Genomic DNA, 16059 nt, shown 5'->3' with positions numbered 1-16059 from the left:
TGTGCTCCTTTAAAATGTAAGAAAAAGCAAAAAGACCATTCATGAGGCAAGACTATGAGGAGGATCAAGGGGACTTGTGTAGATTGACCACACCCTTAGCCAAGCACTGACTAAGAGGGACATGCAATTCAAAAAAGAAAAGCTAAAAGGTTGATACTGCTTAAGACGCTCTCTACCTAAAAGTCGACACTGTTGTTGAACCCTCAAATTGGTGGTGTTCAAATTGAAGGACAAGTGCTTAAAAGTAAGTGAAAGATCAAAGTGATTGGATACAGAGAAAGTAACAAAGCATAGATATCTCTCTCTATCCAAAGTGATTGGATAGAGAGAAAATAAGTGAAAGATCAAAGTGATTAGATAAAAAGCACAATCCAACCGAAAGTAACCAAAGAATGATTACAAAAGAGAGTACAAGCCAATTACTTTCTGCATCATGCTCTAACTTTAAAAACATGATGATAAATTACCATGTATAAATTGCTATGTAACAATAAGAAATTTATTAGCTTGCATATGATTCAATAAATGTTTCTTGAACTAAAGTTTACATGGATATTCAAAGCACTTAAGCATAGAGACCAAAATTAAACTATTGAAAGGGCTGAAGCATGAAGACAAAAAGAGTTCCATACAAAAAAAGCAAAGTGTAAAGCTACTTTGAGATATTTATGATCAATATAACCTAATATCTACTCAAAACATGATCTTTGGGTACATCCTCTTTCCCAACTCAAACAGCAAGAAGTTGTTCATGTTGTTCTCTAGGTGCATCCTCTTTATTAGTTGCCATCTATCCTTCTTTGTCTATTTGTAAAGGAACAGAGGTTTCTAAATCAACCAATTAAGCTATCTCTCTAGGCTTTCTTGATGTTGGTTGGAACTCGCTATTTTCTAGCACAGAAGCACCAAGTTCTTCATTTTTCATTGTGCGACTCCATTATGCCCTTCACATGCATCTGAATAAAAGATGCTTGTATCTCATCCTTCTTCAATGCTAAATGATTTCATCCATGCTTTACAACACAAGCTATTATGGTACCTATTTTATAGAATACAAAGATTTAGTACAAGCTACTATAATACCTATTATACATGATTTCAAAATGTTTATTTTTATTATAGTAGAAAAAGGTAAGACGTCTACACATTAGCAAAAGATAAGGCTTATGCACAATAGCAAAGTAAGTTATACATGTTTCAGAAGACAAATGAAGTACCCAATTATCTTCATTTGAGAAGAGATCAAGGAGGTGATAAAGAAGGTGTTGAGGCTTTTGATATGGATTGAATAAGTTGTTTGACCCATCACTGTGTCTCAAATTCCTTGTAACTGCAAGAAAAGGCAAAACATTAGAGCTTCCTAGCTCATGCACATGTGCCTTCAATCTATTTTTCTTGATGTCATCCTTTCATGTTTTCTTTTCCTAACATGCAACCCATAGAATTCTTGACTTTCCAAAGTCCTTCTTCCATTTTTCTTGACAAGATCATTGCACCTCGAGGTCCTTCACATCGCTTTCAATACATTCATAGGATCTTTCAATTCGTTCATAGGATCTTGGCCAGGGTGTATATTAAGGATCCATATAAGCTTTAATTGAAGCATCTCTTTGTTGAGGAGCAGGATGCAAGCTATCTTCTTCTTATCATGCTACTCATAGATGGATTTGAAAGTGAGATTGCCCGGTTCAACTCTCCTATCAGAAGGTGCTACATATACACAATCCTTTTGCATGTATGAATTTGTGGGCGAATGAGAAAAACTTACGTGCATAACTTACTTGTCGAGAAGATTTCGAATGTAGAGGACATCTTTCCTCTGCACCAGATGGAAAACTCTTTCCCCCCATCTTATGTTTTTGGAACCAGCTCTATTGTGGACTCCCTACTCTGTAAGAAACTGGAGAACTGAGAAGATACTAGGACCATGATGGTAGACCCAGGCACAACCGAATCCTATTCAATTGCCACACACTTGCTCCATCACAAAACCAATAGCTAAAGGTGCAAGCACTATCCCACTCTTGATTCCCCTGTCTTGCCCTCCACCAATCATTTTGGGGCTCTAACTATACACTTGATAATATATGCCTCATGTACAAAGCACCAATGCCTTTAGGCCCATATATTTTGTGTCTACTCCAAGATGTCAAGCAATCTTCATCTCATCAATGTTGAGGGGAATCTTGCCAGTGGCTTGAGCAGTGAAGAAGACGTTGTTGTAATTGTGCAACATGCTTCTCAGGTTTTCAATTTCTTTCAAAGCAACCTCTGTCTCTTGGAGGTTGTAGAGAAAATTGACAAGACATCGAATGGAACCAAAGGGGTGAGCCCCCAACGATGGAGGTGGACATACAATCATCAAATGCTTCTACTTGAACCTATATCGAGTCCTCCTTCTCTTCCCTTGCTTGCCATTTTTTCATCTTGTTCACAAGCTCTATCATCCAATCATAGGAAGAGTATTCGCCAAGATCTAAATAAAATCCTTACAAGGCATTACATTTTTTATGCTCACCTTTCTTCCTACAGATGTCGCTTGTGGACCAATATCTTAATCTTTGATCAAGAGTTCTAAAGCTACCTTTGCCATCATCTATCATGTGTAGAAATTCTTGTGAAATAGCTTTATTCTCAATGGCACCAACCGCATCTTCATCGACTTCCCAACATCCATGTCCCATATGTTTGCTATTATTAGTGTTCATGGACTCATTCATCAACATGAAGAATAAACAGATGGCAAGCATTGGCGAGCAAGGTGTAGAGGGTCGAGGGAAGCGTTGGGAAGGCTAGGGTGATGGAGTTTGCATGTGGCCTGTAGAAAAGATGTAGGCTATAATAGCGCTATACGACGTTGCAAGAGAAAATCAAGGAAATGTAGTTTTCATTTATGTGGAGTAGAAACTACACACACATATTTTTGGAGGAATTTATAACTATAGGATTGATTCCACGTGGCTTAAGGAGGAAGGACGCTATACCGCTTGCCTAGACATGGGCATTGTTTAACACTTTCTTGATACTTTTTGAAAACTGATGTGTCAATATCCTAGAATTAATATTTATATTACCATCAAATTTTGGGAGGAGGGGGATGCATTCATCCATGCTTTGTATTTTTGCTAGCAATCCTCTTTATTTGTTCACATTTTTGCTCGCAAATCTTTGACAAGGTACTTTGTGGGCTTTCAGTAGCTTATCTTCATTGTTGATTTACTCGTACCTATGTTAATGAAAGTTCCACATTCACCAAATATCAATGCACATTAACAATTCCCCTCTCACTTTCCCTTTTCTCCCTCTCCTATCCCCTTCTTCCCTCTCCCTCTCCTTCTCCTTCTCCTTACAAGAAGCCCAACACCGTGCCCAATATCTTACATAGTTCCTCCGAATGGATCAACAATTAAAAAAACATGTGGTTTTCTTCAAAACCCATCCCATTATGTTACTATTCCCAAAGATTCATGTAAATATTTGTGTATAAAATAGACATTGTTATAATATTTTGCATATTTCTGAGTGAAACTATGTTTTGTTCCGATCTATTTTTACCATATTTTTACATAGTTGGAAGCCTTTTTTTCTTTCACTCAGATGCTCGGAAGATTTTGCTCGAAAAATGCTCATCCCCCACTTTCAAGAGATTTTGTTGCTTTGGAAATAACTTGACCAGGCTAGCATTAACACCCTCTAATAGAAACCCCTTGGCAACTATTGTGTCACCTCATTCAAACTACCAGACCATTCAACATCTTGTACTGCAATCTTCCCCATGATGCCACTTAATTCCTCACAAAAAATTTTGGCCACATGCCAAAACTCGGTCACTAGATTTCCTTGGGAGTTGACCACCCTATTAATGGTTTCTCTACATTTTTTCATTTTGATTGATTGCAAGAAAGATTTTGAAGAGTAGTTGCCTACCGCCAGGCACAATTGTGGCAGCTCTTAACGCTAGCTGATTCAGCTTCTTCTAGCTCTCCATCTTGCATTGCTAACTCAGCCTCTACCATTATGCTATATAAGATAGTATCCTTAGAGGAAATGGCTATTACAGCCAATAGAGACTCCCTGATAGTTGCCAGTGCCTCCTCAATTCCTTTTCTCTGCAAAGGCTATATTGAATATCCAGAGCTCTCGCCTTAATACCTTTTAGATGGCTGCGCTATTTCAGGCATGGGTCTACAAATTCCATAGCCAAATCTTCCTTATGACTATGTAGAACTTATTCAAGATCAAGTGCTTATTGTTGAAGTTGAAGAGGATGCAAGGGCCTATCGGAATATTGAATATCCACACCACTAGTACATGTGAGGTATACCCCCTACATAGGGTCTCTCATCCCTACTTCGGATACATAATACTTGTGAAAGTGGAAGTGGAACGAAACAGGGTGAGAGGGGGAGAGAGAGCCACACAAGTTTTGGTGGGTGTAGAACACCCTAAGCTTCTATGTCATCCATATATATAGGTGTCTGAGTATTGTATATAACAGGGGTTAAGCCACAATGGCCTTTAACCCCCACAACCTCCCACTTAAAGGCCAATCTGCCTTTAAGGGAGAACAACCCATGAACATATTATCCAATACCCATGAATACACAATAGTACTCAAACCACTGACTAAGTAGACTCTTTGTCAGCATATCTACAGGGTTATCATTAGTATGAACCTTGACAAGCTCTATGCACTTGTCCTCAAGTACCTCCCTGATGAAATGGTACCTGACCTCAATGTGTTTGGTCTTTGCATGAAAAAGTGGATTCCGTGCTAGCTGAATAGTACTCATGGAATAACTATGCAATGTCTGTACACCTATATGAATCCCCAAATCTCCCACTAGCCGATCAAGCCATATAGCCTCCTTGCAACCCTCTGTGGCTGCAAGAAGTTTAATGCAATTGAGATATTAATATATGCTTATTGCCATTCCTAGAATCAAAATTTTTGGAAAATATTGCAAAGCATGTTGCTTTCATAAACAACCAAGAGCCAACTTGGAAGAAACACCTCTTGAGTAAGCAATTCTCTTGATTTGGCTCACATAGGTTTTTGGGATTGTGCACATCACAAATGGTTTAGTGTAATACTTGACTTTCAGCAATGATTGTATTAGACATTATTGGAGTCTATTTTTTCCAAGAGAAATCTAAAGATTTTTTGAGATTTTAGGAGTTCAAGGTCATGGAAGAGAATCAGATAGGACAAAGTTCTCATATCAGATAAAGGATGTGAAAACACATATTTAGCCATTAGGGGAGAAATGGGGTCTCAAAAGGGCCTCATAAGGAATGGATTAGGGGCTCGATTATGGAACTTAATCTCATCCTATGTGGAGGGGTCATAATGGAGGGTCAAGTGGTTTTGCTAAGCTAGAGGTGGTTTTGCAAGAAATAAAGAGGGAGGGGTCAAAAAAACATCCAACAAGTTCTAAATATATGTAAGTGGTCAGCCCATATGGAACACAAGGGAGATGGCACAAACAAGACATAGCAATGAAAACCCATAAATAAAAGACACAAGCCAGGGCAACATGATGTCAATGACCATGAATCAACAACAAAGATGCTAGACAAGCTTTGTTAAAGCAATGTAGTGCACATAACACACATGCATCAGCAAGCAACACATAGCACTCAATTGCAACATAGACCTAACTAAGCTCATATAATATGGAATGGCTACAACAGCAAGAAAGCCAACTACAACTGACACACTACTAAGAGATGACACACCAAGCAATGAATCAAGAACACATAAGAAGAACATGCACGTGCACAATGCATCCATGATGCTCTCCATCCTCACAAGCTTCCACTGGCCTCCATTGTCCATTTCTTCATCATCGCCTCTTTAGCTCTAAGGATCCACGGGGACGAGCATTTTCTGAGCGAAATCTTCCGAGCGTCCGAGCGAAGGAAAAAAAAAGCTTCCAACTATGCATAAATATGGCAAAAATCGATCAGAAGAAAACATAGTTTCACTTAGAAATATGCAAAGTATTACAGCAATGCCTATTTTATACAAAAATCTTTAGGTGAATCTGTAGGAATGGTGAGAGCATAATGGGATGGCTTTTGAAGAAACCCACATGTAGAGTAGACTTCTCTATGAAAATTCCCTTATGATCCTTCTTACAACTTTTACTTAATAGGGGGTGACATTGAAAACCCTCTCTCAACCTATCTTCATGAAAGAGTTTCTTCAAAGAAAACTCATTGAAGCAAGCCATCCAGGTAGTTTCGCCAGCGAAACCCCTTTGAAGCAAGTCTCCCAAGGTAGTTTCGCTGGCGAAACTACCTTGGACAGCACTTTTAAAAGTGACATAACTTTCATATCCAATGTCCAAATATAGTCATTCAACCACTCAAATTGATCGGAACACCCCATTTGAGCACATTTATGGAGTTATATTTTGGAAAATCTTTCATAGATAGTATTAAATATTACATGTATTTTATGAGAGTGATATATAAGCCCAAGTTAATACTTATTTATAGTAATTTAAACTTCTTTAGAAACATGTCCATAAATATGCTATAAAAATACTAAAAAGATATTGCCATATGATATAAATGTGTTAATAAGTAATTATATATGCATAGTATTATTACATTGAGAGTGATTATGAGGAATGTTTCTTAAAGGAATCAACACTTTTTTAAGGTAATAACAGGGGTACAAAGGGATGTCTCTAAATAAGAAAATTATGTTGTGTAAAAATGAATGAGTGACTAGTCTGTATATTTTTATGATAAAGAGATCTAGTTCTAGTGAAAATAAAAGTGTAAAAACCATGTTTCCTAAAGAAAAACATTTTTAAAAATCTCTTGAAAAACACGCTCGGATAAACCTGCTCATAGGTTTTTGCTCGTAAAATTGACGCATCCAGGATCCACTTCTTCATCATTGCCCTGCCATCTCGCCATCTCTTCAACCCTTCAACTGTAAAGGTCCACCTTCTTCATTTTCTTTTCCTTTCTTAGATCTATACAAGAGGGGCCATATGGCGATGCCACATGATTGTTGAACATTTGTACCGTTGTCATGCACCATGTGTTTGCTTGTTGTTTGTTGTTGCTAATTTGCATCAAATGTTGCAATTGTAGGTATCTTTGAAAATATAGAACTTTCACTATTGAAACTCAAATTGACATAACTATAAGAGGACTATAAGAGAACTCAAATTGAAAATACAAAACTTTCAAATGTTGCAGTTGTAGGTATCTTTGAAAATATAGAACTTTCACTATTGAAACTCAAATTGACATAACTATAAGAGGACTCAAATTGAAATAACTATAAGAGAACTACTAAAAAGACAATCTTTGTGCAACCTGATTTGGAAGGTAAACATGGTTGGAGATGCTCCTTCATGACTCTATTTCTCTCCATCATAAAACTCTCACAAAATTTTAAGATATAATACTCAAGAAGATTTAAAGAACCATATCTCCCTCATCAAAACTCAAATTGACAAGTTTTCTATGTCAAAACGATGAGGAGATGGAGTTGTAGAGGAATAGCAAAATAGATATAAAGAGTTGTGACTTGTGACTTGATGGAAGCAAGGGATTGCACTTTCTCAAAATGGCTTGATGTGACTTGATGGAACTAAGGGCTTGTGACTTGATGGAAGCAAGGGCTTGTGACTGTGATGGAAGCAAGGACTTGCACTTTCTCACAATGGATTGGCTATGATACCATGTTGGATGATTGGGGGGAGAGAGTGGGGTGCACAAGATAACTAACTATACACTATGTTGTAAGATAGCTTACTATACACTATTTTGTATTGAATATAAAGATGAATATATATAAATCCCTTAGGGTCGAGTTAGGGTTTGCCTATATACCCTAGTAAGGTGCAATTTACACCTTATAGTAAGGGTTAGGCTAGGGTTTTACTATATGCCCTCTAGTAAGGTGCAATTTACACCACCTTAACAAGAATAAGGGTCAACTCGCCATTAATTAGCCCCCAAGGGAAGGAATGAACAAGCTACCACATGTGTAGTGTTGTATGTAGATCCTGATCCTTTTTCAGAGATTGCTTTTGGTTGTGTTTTGGGCCTAGGCGTGCTTATACCCATTCCATGAAGGGGGGTAAGGGGGGGCAATGCCCCCTTGGGACATCGCCAGTGGTTCAAAGGGGGGCGGTGACATGCATTAGGCCCCCCTTGGTAGGGATTCTGGGAGCAGCACCCCGAAGCCAAAAATATATAAAAATTGGTGCATGAGTTGCTTATGAGTTGTGTAGCCAAAATTGTAACATAAGGGTGTGGCTCACATAGCAGGACAGTAGTGGATATACTTCTTGTATCTTGTATCTTCTCATTTGCTATGGATAGGAAGATGCAGGACTAGCTATTTTTACATGGACGTAGCCCACATTGGGTGAACCATGTATATTGGTGTCTCTTTGTCTCTTCCATTCTGTGCGCTTTCTGTATTGTGTATTTTACGCATTTCGCTTCTTGCATTGTTGCTTTGTTATCATGTTGCTCCTAATAACTGGTATCAGAGTGTTTGTTTGAGCAACGTCCGTTGACTCGCTCGAAAGGAGGTTCTAGGTTCGAGTGGGAGCAATGATGGAAGAAGTCAAGCTAAAAATTGAGAAGTTCAATGGCAAAAACTACCTGCATTGGAAGATGCAGATTGAGGCTTATCTATATTAGAAGAACCTTTTCTTGCCATTAGGTGGGGTCTCAAAGAAGTCAGCAGGTATGTCAGATTGGGAGGTTCTTGATAGAAAGGCACTAGGAACAATACGATTGTGTTTGGGAGCGTCAGTGGCTTTTAACATTCTAGTACAAAAGACAACAAAGGCCTTGATGATCACACTAGATACACTGTATGAAAAACCATTAGCTTCTAACATGGTATTTCTTATGAAGTATCTATTCAATCTGAAGATGTTAGAAGGTGGGTCTATAGCTGATCATTTGAATCAATTCAATACAAATACAAGCCAACTAGAGTCTGTAGGAGTAAAATTTGATGATGAGGTTCGAGCTCTCTTGAATTTGTGCTCTCATTGCCAAAAAGTTGGGACAGCTTGGTCATGGCTAGGAGTAACTTTGTTTTTGGGTCAAACACTTTAAAGTTTGATGATGTAGTTGGTGTTTTCCTTAGCAAGGAAATGCGATGGAAGAGCAAATGTGAAACATCAAGTAATGCTTTGACTCTTGAGAATAAGGGAAGACAAAGGGAGAGAGGAAACACCCCAGGACATCGTGACAAGTCAAGAGGAAGCAAATCCAAATACAAATGGAACCTAGAGTGTTGGCATTATGGAAGAAAGGACATTTGAAGAAAGACTCTTGGTCACAAAATAAAAAGAAGGGAGATGGACAACAAGAGAATATGCGAGAAGCAAATGTAGTAGGTAGTGTGTTGCAATATGCCTTAATTCTTTTGTTGGATACTATCATTGATGTATGGGTAGTTGTTACAGAAATTATATTTCTGGTATATCTTGCTTTGGACATTATTATTTTAGTCAAGTATGACTATGGAAAAGTACTCCATAGGAGCGCACCGGACGCGGCAGGGGTCCTAGTGGATACTTTGTGTGGTTAGTTGGGGACACCTGACTAGCTTGTGTTTTTGCCATGCTAGATGGTCGGTATTGTGGGTGATTCCATGTTAATACTGATGTTGCTACTGTTATTAGTGTTGTGCTTGATTATTGTGCTTTGAGCATGGTTATGTTGGGATTGATTGATTCGGTGATTCGTTCATTCGATTGTTATTAACTAATGTAATTGGTGGTTTGAGTACAGGTGATGGAACTCATAGAACCGAATCTTTCTTAAACACCAAGATTATGTGGTAGTATTTTTTGATGATATTCTAGTGTTTAGCAAGGACATTAAAGAGCATAAGGAACATCTAAAGCTAGTCTTTTCACTTTTGAAAGAAAATCAATTATACATAAATCCTGAAAAGAGTAGTTTCTTTCAAGATCAATTAGAGTATTTGGGTCACATAGTATCCGCCGATGGGATTCGAGTAGATCCAAAGAAAAGTGAATGCATAGTCACATGGCCTAAACCCCAAGATATACATGAATTAAGATCATTATTGGGATTGTGCAGCTTTTATAGAAAGTTTGTCAAGAATTTGGATACATTGCACATACATTGACAGACCTTAGAAAAGCTAAGCATTTCTTATGGACCAAGCGTCAAGATAAATCGTTTGCAGCTTTGAAAGAAGCTCTCACCAAGCTCTCATGCAAGATCTTGTGTTGGAATTACTTGATTTCTCTAGACCATTCTTTGTAGTTGTAATCGATGCTAGTGGATATGGAATTAGAGCCGTGCTTATGCAAGATGGACATCCTATAGCATATGAGAGCTGAAAATTAAAACCAACGGAATGCAATTATAGTACATATGATAAAGAATTAACCACTGTTGTGCATGCCTTACGAATGTGGAAACATTATTTATTGGGAGCTGAGTTTCTTATCAAAACCAATCATAAAGTATCAAGCATTTGTTGACTCAGCCACTAATATCCGATAGGGTGGGCCTCATTTATACAAAGTTTTCAGCCCATGATATAGTATCAGCTTAGAAAAGAAAATGTAGTTGCTGATGCTCTTAGCAGAAAGCCAAGTATTAATCACATCACTGCTGTAGAGACCTAGCCTTTCGAAGGTATGAAGAATTCTTACCAAGAGGATCTAGATTTTTCCAATATATGGAACAAATTAGAGAATAATAATTGGAATCCTATGTTGGAATATTCATGCAATGATGGATACCTCCTTTATCAAAAGAAATTATGCATCACTCGACCCTTTAGACAAATTGTAATGGAAGAAATGCACCAACCACCATATATGGGACATAGGGGAGTAACTGCCACTTTACAAGTGATAGCAAGACAATTTCATTGGCCTACTATAAGAAAATATGTGGCTAAGTTTGTAGCCAAATGCATCACTTGTCAAAAGATCAAGAGTTACAAAGGAAAGACCCCTAGATTGCTAATGCCTTTGCCTATTCCTATGAAACCCTAGGAACAAATATCCATGGATTTCATAATAGGTTTTCCTACTACAGTGAATCAAAATGATATGATATGGACGATAGTAGATCACTTTAGTAAGCAAGCTTATTTCATCCCATGCAAGAAGATGTTAACAGCACATATATTCATAAAACATATCTTTGTTCATAATGGCTTGCCAAAGATTATAGTATCTGATCAAGATTCGAAGTTTTGCAGTAATTTCTAGACTGCATTATTTCATAATCTAGGCACTAAGTTAGATTTCTCATCAGCTTTTCATCCAGAATCAAATGGACAAACTGAAGTCACAAATAGTACTATTCTGGACATGTTAAGAGCTTATGTGGGAAGTCAGCCAAAGATTTGGGACAAATATCTTCACCTCTTACAGTTTGCTTATAATAATACCCCTCATTTTGCAACAACTGGAAGAGCACCCTTTGAGATCATCTATGGGAAGGTTTTACCTATTCCTATCACTCCATAGACCCATAGAGTGAAGGCAGCAGATTCATTTACCCATGACTATCAAAATATTCTCAAAGAGGTTCGAGAAGCCATTGTAATCGCTCAAGAGAAGTACACAAAACAAGCTAATAAGAAACGAAAACACATGCCTTTTTAAGAAGGTGATTATGTACTTCTTTGAATTGAGAAAAGAAGTTTGAAGAGTGTTGAGAAATGGCTAGTAATCAAGATGTCCCCTTGTTTTTATGGACCTTTCAAGGTGATTCAGAAAATAAATGATTTAGCTTATAGGCTTGAATTACCTGATAATTGGAAAATACATAATGCTTTTCATATCAGCCTCTTTTTGGATTTTTGTGACAACTGTGTTGATGGAAAACAGAAGAGAGTCATATTTCTTAGAGTTGGGAAAGAAAAGAAGAGAGAAAAGTTAGAGTTTGTGCATACAGATGTATGGGGTCCTACTGATGTATCGTCTCTTGGTGGTTCTCACTGTTATGTTACTTTTATTGACGATGCAACAAGAAAAAATTGGGTTTATTGCATTCAAAGGAAATCTGATGTCTTTGAAACTTTAAATAAATGGAAAGATTTGGATGAGAATGAGGCAGGAAAGAAGTTGACAGCTCTCAAATCTGATAATGGAGGTGAATACTGCAACAAAGAGTTTGATAGTTACTATTCATACAATGGAATTCGTAGAGAGAAGACAACTCTAAGAATGCCACAAGAAAATCATGTGTCAGAGAGGATGAATAGAACAATCATGGAGCATGTAAGGAGCATGAGACTACACACAGGGATGCCCTTATAGCTTTGGCCTGAAGCAGTAAATACAATTGTTTACTTGATAAACAGATCGCCTCTAAGTTCTTTAGATGGTGGCATTCTAGAAGAGGCATGGACAGGTAAAAAGGTTAACTATTTTTTTCTGAAGTTTTTGGGTTGTGAAGCACTTGTCCATGTTGATAAGGAATTGAGAACAAAGCTTGAGGCAAAATCCAAAAGTGTATCTTTATTGGATATGGAGGTAATGAGTTTGGTTATAGTCTATGGGATTATGAAAGTAATAAAATTATCAGAAGCCGAGATGTTGTATTCAATGAGACTATTATGTATAAATATCACTTGCAAAAAAGGAAGAAAGAAAATGCAGACATAGAATACACAACTCTTGATGAAATCATAGGAGAGGAAATTCCAAAGGTTGCAAAAAATGAGAATGTGTAGCAACAATAGCAGTAAGAACCTCAAATTCCTCCAGGTGCATTTAGAAGGTCTGCGAGGGTAAGTAGACCACCTCAACAATTTTCTCCTTCTTTTAATTATGTTTTGTTGTCTGATTTCGGTGAACCAGTAGCGTATGAAGAAGCAATGTAGGTAGAATCCAAAAAGGAGTGGGAGCGAGGCCTGGAAGAGGAAGTGGACTCTTTCCTACAAAATCAAACTTGGGATTTGGTTCACTTGCCTATGGGAAAAGCATCATTGCGGAATAAATGGGTTTACAAGTGAAGGAAGAAGACGGAGGAAAGAGGAGGTACAAGGCAAGGCTTGTTGTAAAGGGGTTTGCACATAAGAAAGGTATAGACTTTGATGAATGTTCTCTCCTATTGTTAAAATGACTTCAATCAGAACTATTTTGAGTCTTCTGGTTGTAGAAAACTTGCATCTTGAACAATTAGATTTGAAGACAACTTTTCTTCATGGGGATCTAGAGGAAGAGATGTATATGTAGTAGCCATAGGGATATGAGGTCAAAGGAAAGGAGGAATTGTATGCAAGTTGAAGAAAAGTTTGTATGGTTTATAGTAAGCTCCAAGGTAGTGGTATTTGAAGTTTGATAAGTTTATGGCAGAACAAGGCTTTAGTAGATCTCATTTAGACCACTGTGTTTATCCTCATAAACTAGACAATGGCAGATACTTGATCTTGTTATTGTATGTTGATGACATGCTTCTTGCAGGTTCTAACATGCAGGATATAAATGTGCTCAAGAGGAAGTTGACAAATACTTTGCAATGAAGGATTTGGGTGTTGCAAAGCAAATCCTTGGAATGAGAATAACAAGAAATAGGAAAAACTGCAAGTTGACATTGTCTCAGAGTAAGTACATTGAAAAGGTATTGTAAAGATTTGAAATGCAAAATGCAAAACTGGTTCTACAAAATTGGCTAATCATTTCAAATTATGAAAGGATATGTGTCCAAAGACACATGAGGAGATTGACTATATGTCAAGGGTTCCATATGCATCAGCAATTGGTAACTTAATGAATGCAATGGTATGCACAAGGCCAGATATTGCACATGCAGTGGGAGTTAATGAGTAGATTTATGAATAATCCAGGTAAAGAACATTGGATGGCTGTAAAGTGGATTCTCAGATATTTGAGAGATATGACTACTCATGCATTATGTTTTAGATTCAAACATTTCTGTATAAGGATATGTTGATTCAGATATGGCAGGTGATAAAGATGGAAGAAGGAACACCATCGGGTATGTTTTCATTGTAGGTGGAATAGTAGTAAGATGGGTTTCAAAGTTGCAAAAGGTTGTTGCACTTCCTACAATAGAAGCAGAATATGTTGCAGTTACAGAGGCTAGTAAAGAGATGATTTGGTTGCAAAGGTTTGTGGAGGAGCTTGGGAAGAAGCAAGAAATTTACAGCTTGTATAGTGATAGCCAGAGTGCTATTCATCTCACAAAGAATTAGGCCTTCTATTCAAGAACCAAACATACAGCTCAGATATCATTTCATCCGATCTGTTTTGGAGGATGGATGGTTGAAGTTGGAAAAGATACACACTAATCAGACTCCTGCAGATATGTTGAGTAAAATTAATGATTCTACCACTTTGTACTGTGGGTATGATAAAGTAGATCTATCCTCTAAAATATCCAACGAATATAACATGTTGAGTCTCTCTATCTACAATTTCAAATCTCTTGGACTTACCGAAACCGTCTAGCACATGTGTAACATACTCATAACGTTGCCACTGCACTATCTCCATGCCAGTACTTGCTCAACTCTAGAAAGTCTAGCTAGGTCACCACATGTGCCACATATCCCTTTCATGCAAGGAAGGTAATGCTCCAACACATCTTCCTCTTGTGACATAGTATAGAATGAATGAATCACATGGTTGCCATCCTTGTCAACACTAAATGAACAAAATACATTGTATAGCAATTTGAATCCTACATGGTATTGATCCTGTGTTGATAGAAACATGTGTCACGCTCTCAAGAGTCTCACAAATCATGTCTTACATCTCTCAAAAGATATCTAGTTAAGCTTGAAGTGGGTATGTGACTCCATGACGGTAACTGGGGAGAAGTTGAGCTCTTGCTCAATTTCAATTGGTCTTCAAGATGAGGAACAGTCAGATTCAAAGAATTTCAATTAGTTTAGTAACAGTGACATGACTATGTTCAGTCTTTAAGTGAAAGATTGTTGTATGTGGAGCCTGATCCTTTTTTAGAGATTGTTTATGGCCGTGCTTTGGACCCAGGCGTGCTTATACCCATTCCATGCTGGGGGGGGACGACGACTCCCCTAGGACATCGCCGACAGGTTCCAAGGGGGGGCAATGACATGCATTAGGCCCCCCTTGGAGGGGGTTCGAGGGCAGTGCCCCTGAAGCCCAAAATACATGAAAATTAGTACATGACTTGCTTATGAGTTGTGTGGTCAAAATTGTAAGATAAGGTTGTGGCTCACATAGGAGGAAAGCAATGGATATACTACTTGTATCTTATATCTTCTCACTTGTTGGATAAGAAAGACGTTGGACTGGCTGTTTCTCCATGGAAGTGCAAGACTTACTTCTTAACACATCTTGTGTATGGAGATGAGAGAGGTTGTAAGATCTCTAATCTTCAACGTGGACACGAGGGATGGTGCAACTCTAGACATTCACATACCTTCAAGTAAGGCTTCTTTGGAGGGTTCTCAAATCTCTCTCCTAGCACCTCCATTAATCACTTGCAAATTTTGAATGCCAACACCCTTAATAGGAAAAGCTCGACGCTACCCTCACATGAGTATTTAATAAGCATTTTTGCATTGCTAAGACATTTTAAAACACGGTGGCAAAACTGCTATGGCCTTGCTTTTAATGAAGCTATTAATGAAAGAAAGACCAGATGTAGACTAACTTGACTTAACATTTTAAAGTCATTTAAAACACTAATAATCTCCTTAACAAAGTTAGCTTGACCAAATACAACAGAAAAACATGGAAGGCCATTTGGACCCAAAAAACCAACCATCTACCCATAGAGAGGGCATGTTGTTACTATAAAAGCAAATTTCCACTATCCATTGTTAAAGAAATGGTGAATTATAAAATTTTTGTGCTTATATTATCAAATCCTTTCTTCTTAGGCTGAGAATAGACCAAAGTAATGTCCATAGCCTCCTTGGCATGTGGGTGCAACCCCTTAACAAACCAAAGTAGCAACATGTAGAAATTAGAGCAACAGCCTACACGATGTGGAAGATCAACGGTCGGTAGAAATTTGAAACCCCACCACCCTCACCTTTCCACCTGTGAG

This window comes from Dipteris shenzhenensis, chromosome 25, assembly GCF_047967505.1.
Source record: "Dipteris shenzhenensis isolate YYH24624 ecotype China chromosome 25, Dip_SZ_1.0, whole genome shotgun sequence".
Lineage (NCBI taxonomy): Eukaryota > Viridiplantae > Streptophyta > Polypodiopsida > Gleicheniales > Dipteridaceae > Dipteris > Dipteris shenzhenensis.
The sequence above is the reverse complement of the archived record's forward strand: the minus strand, read 5'-3'. Positions refer to the sequence as shown.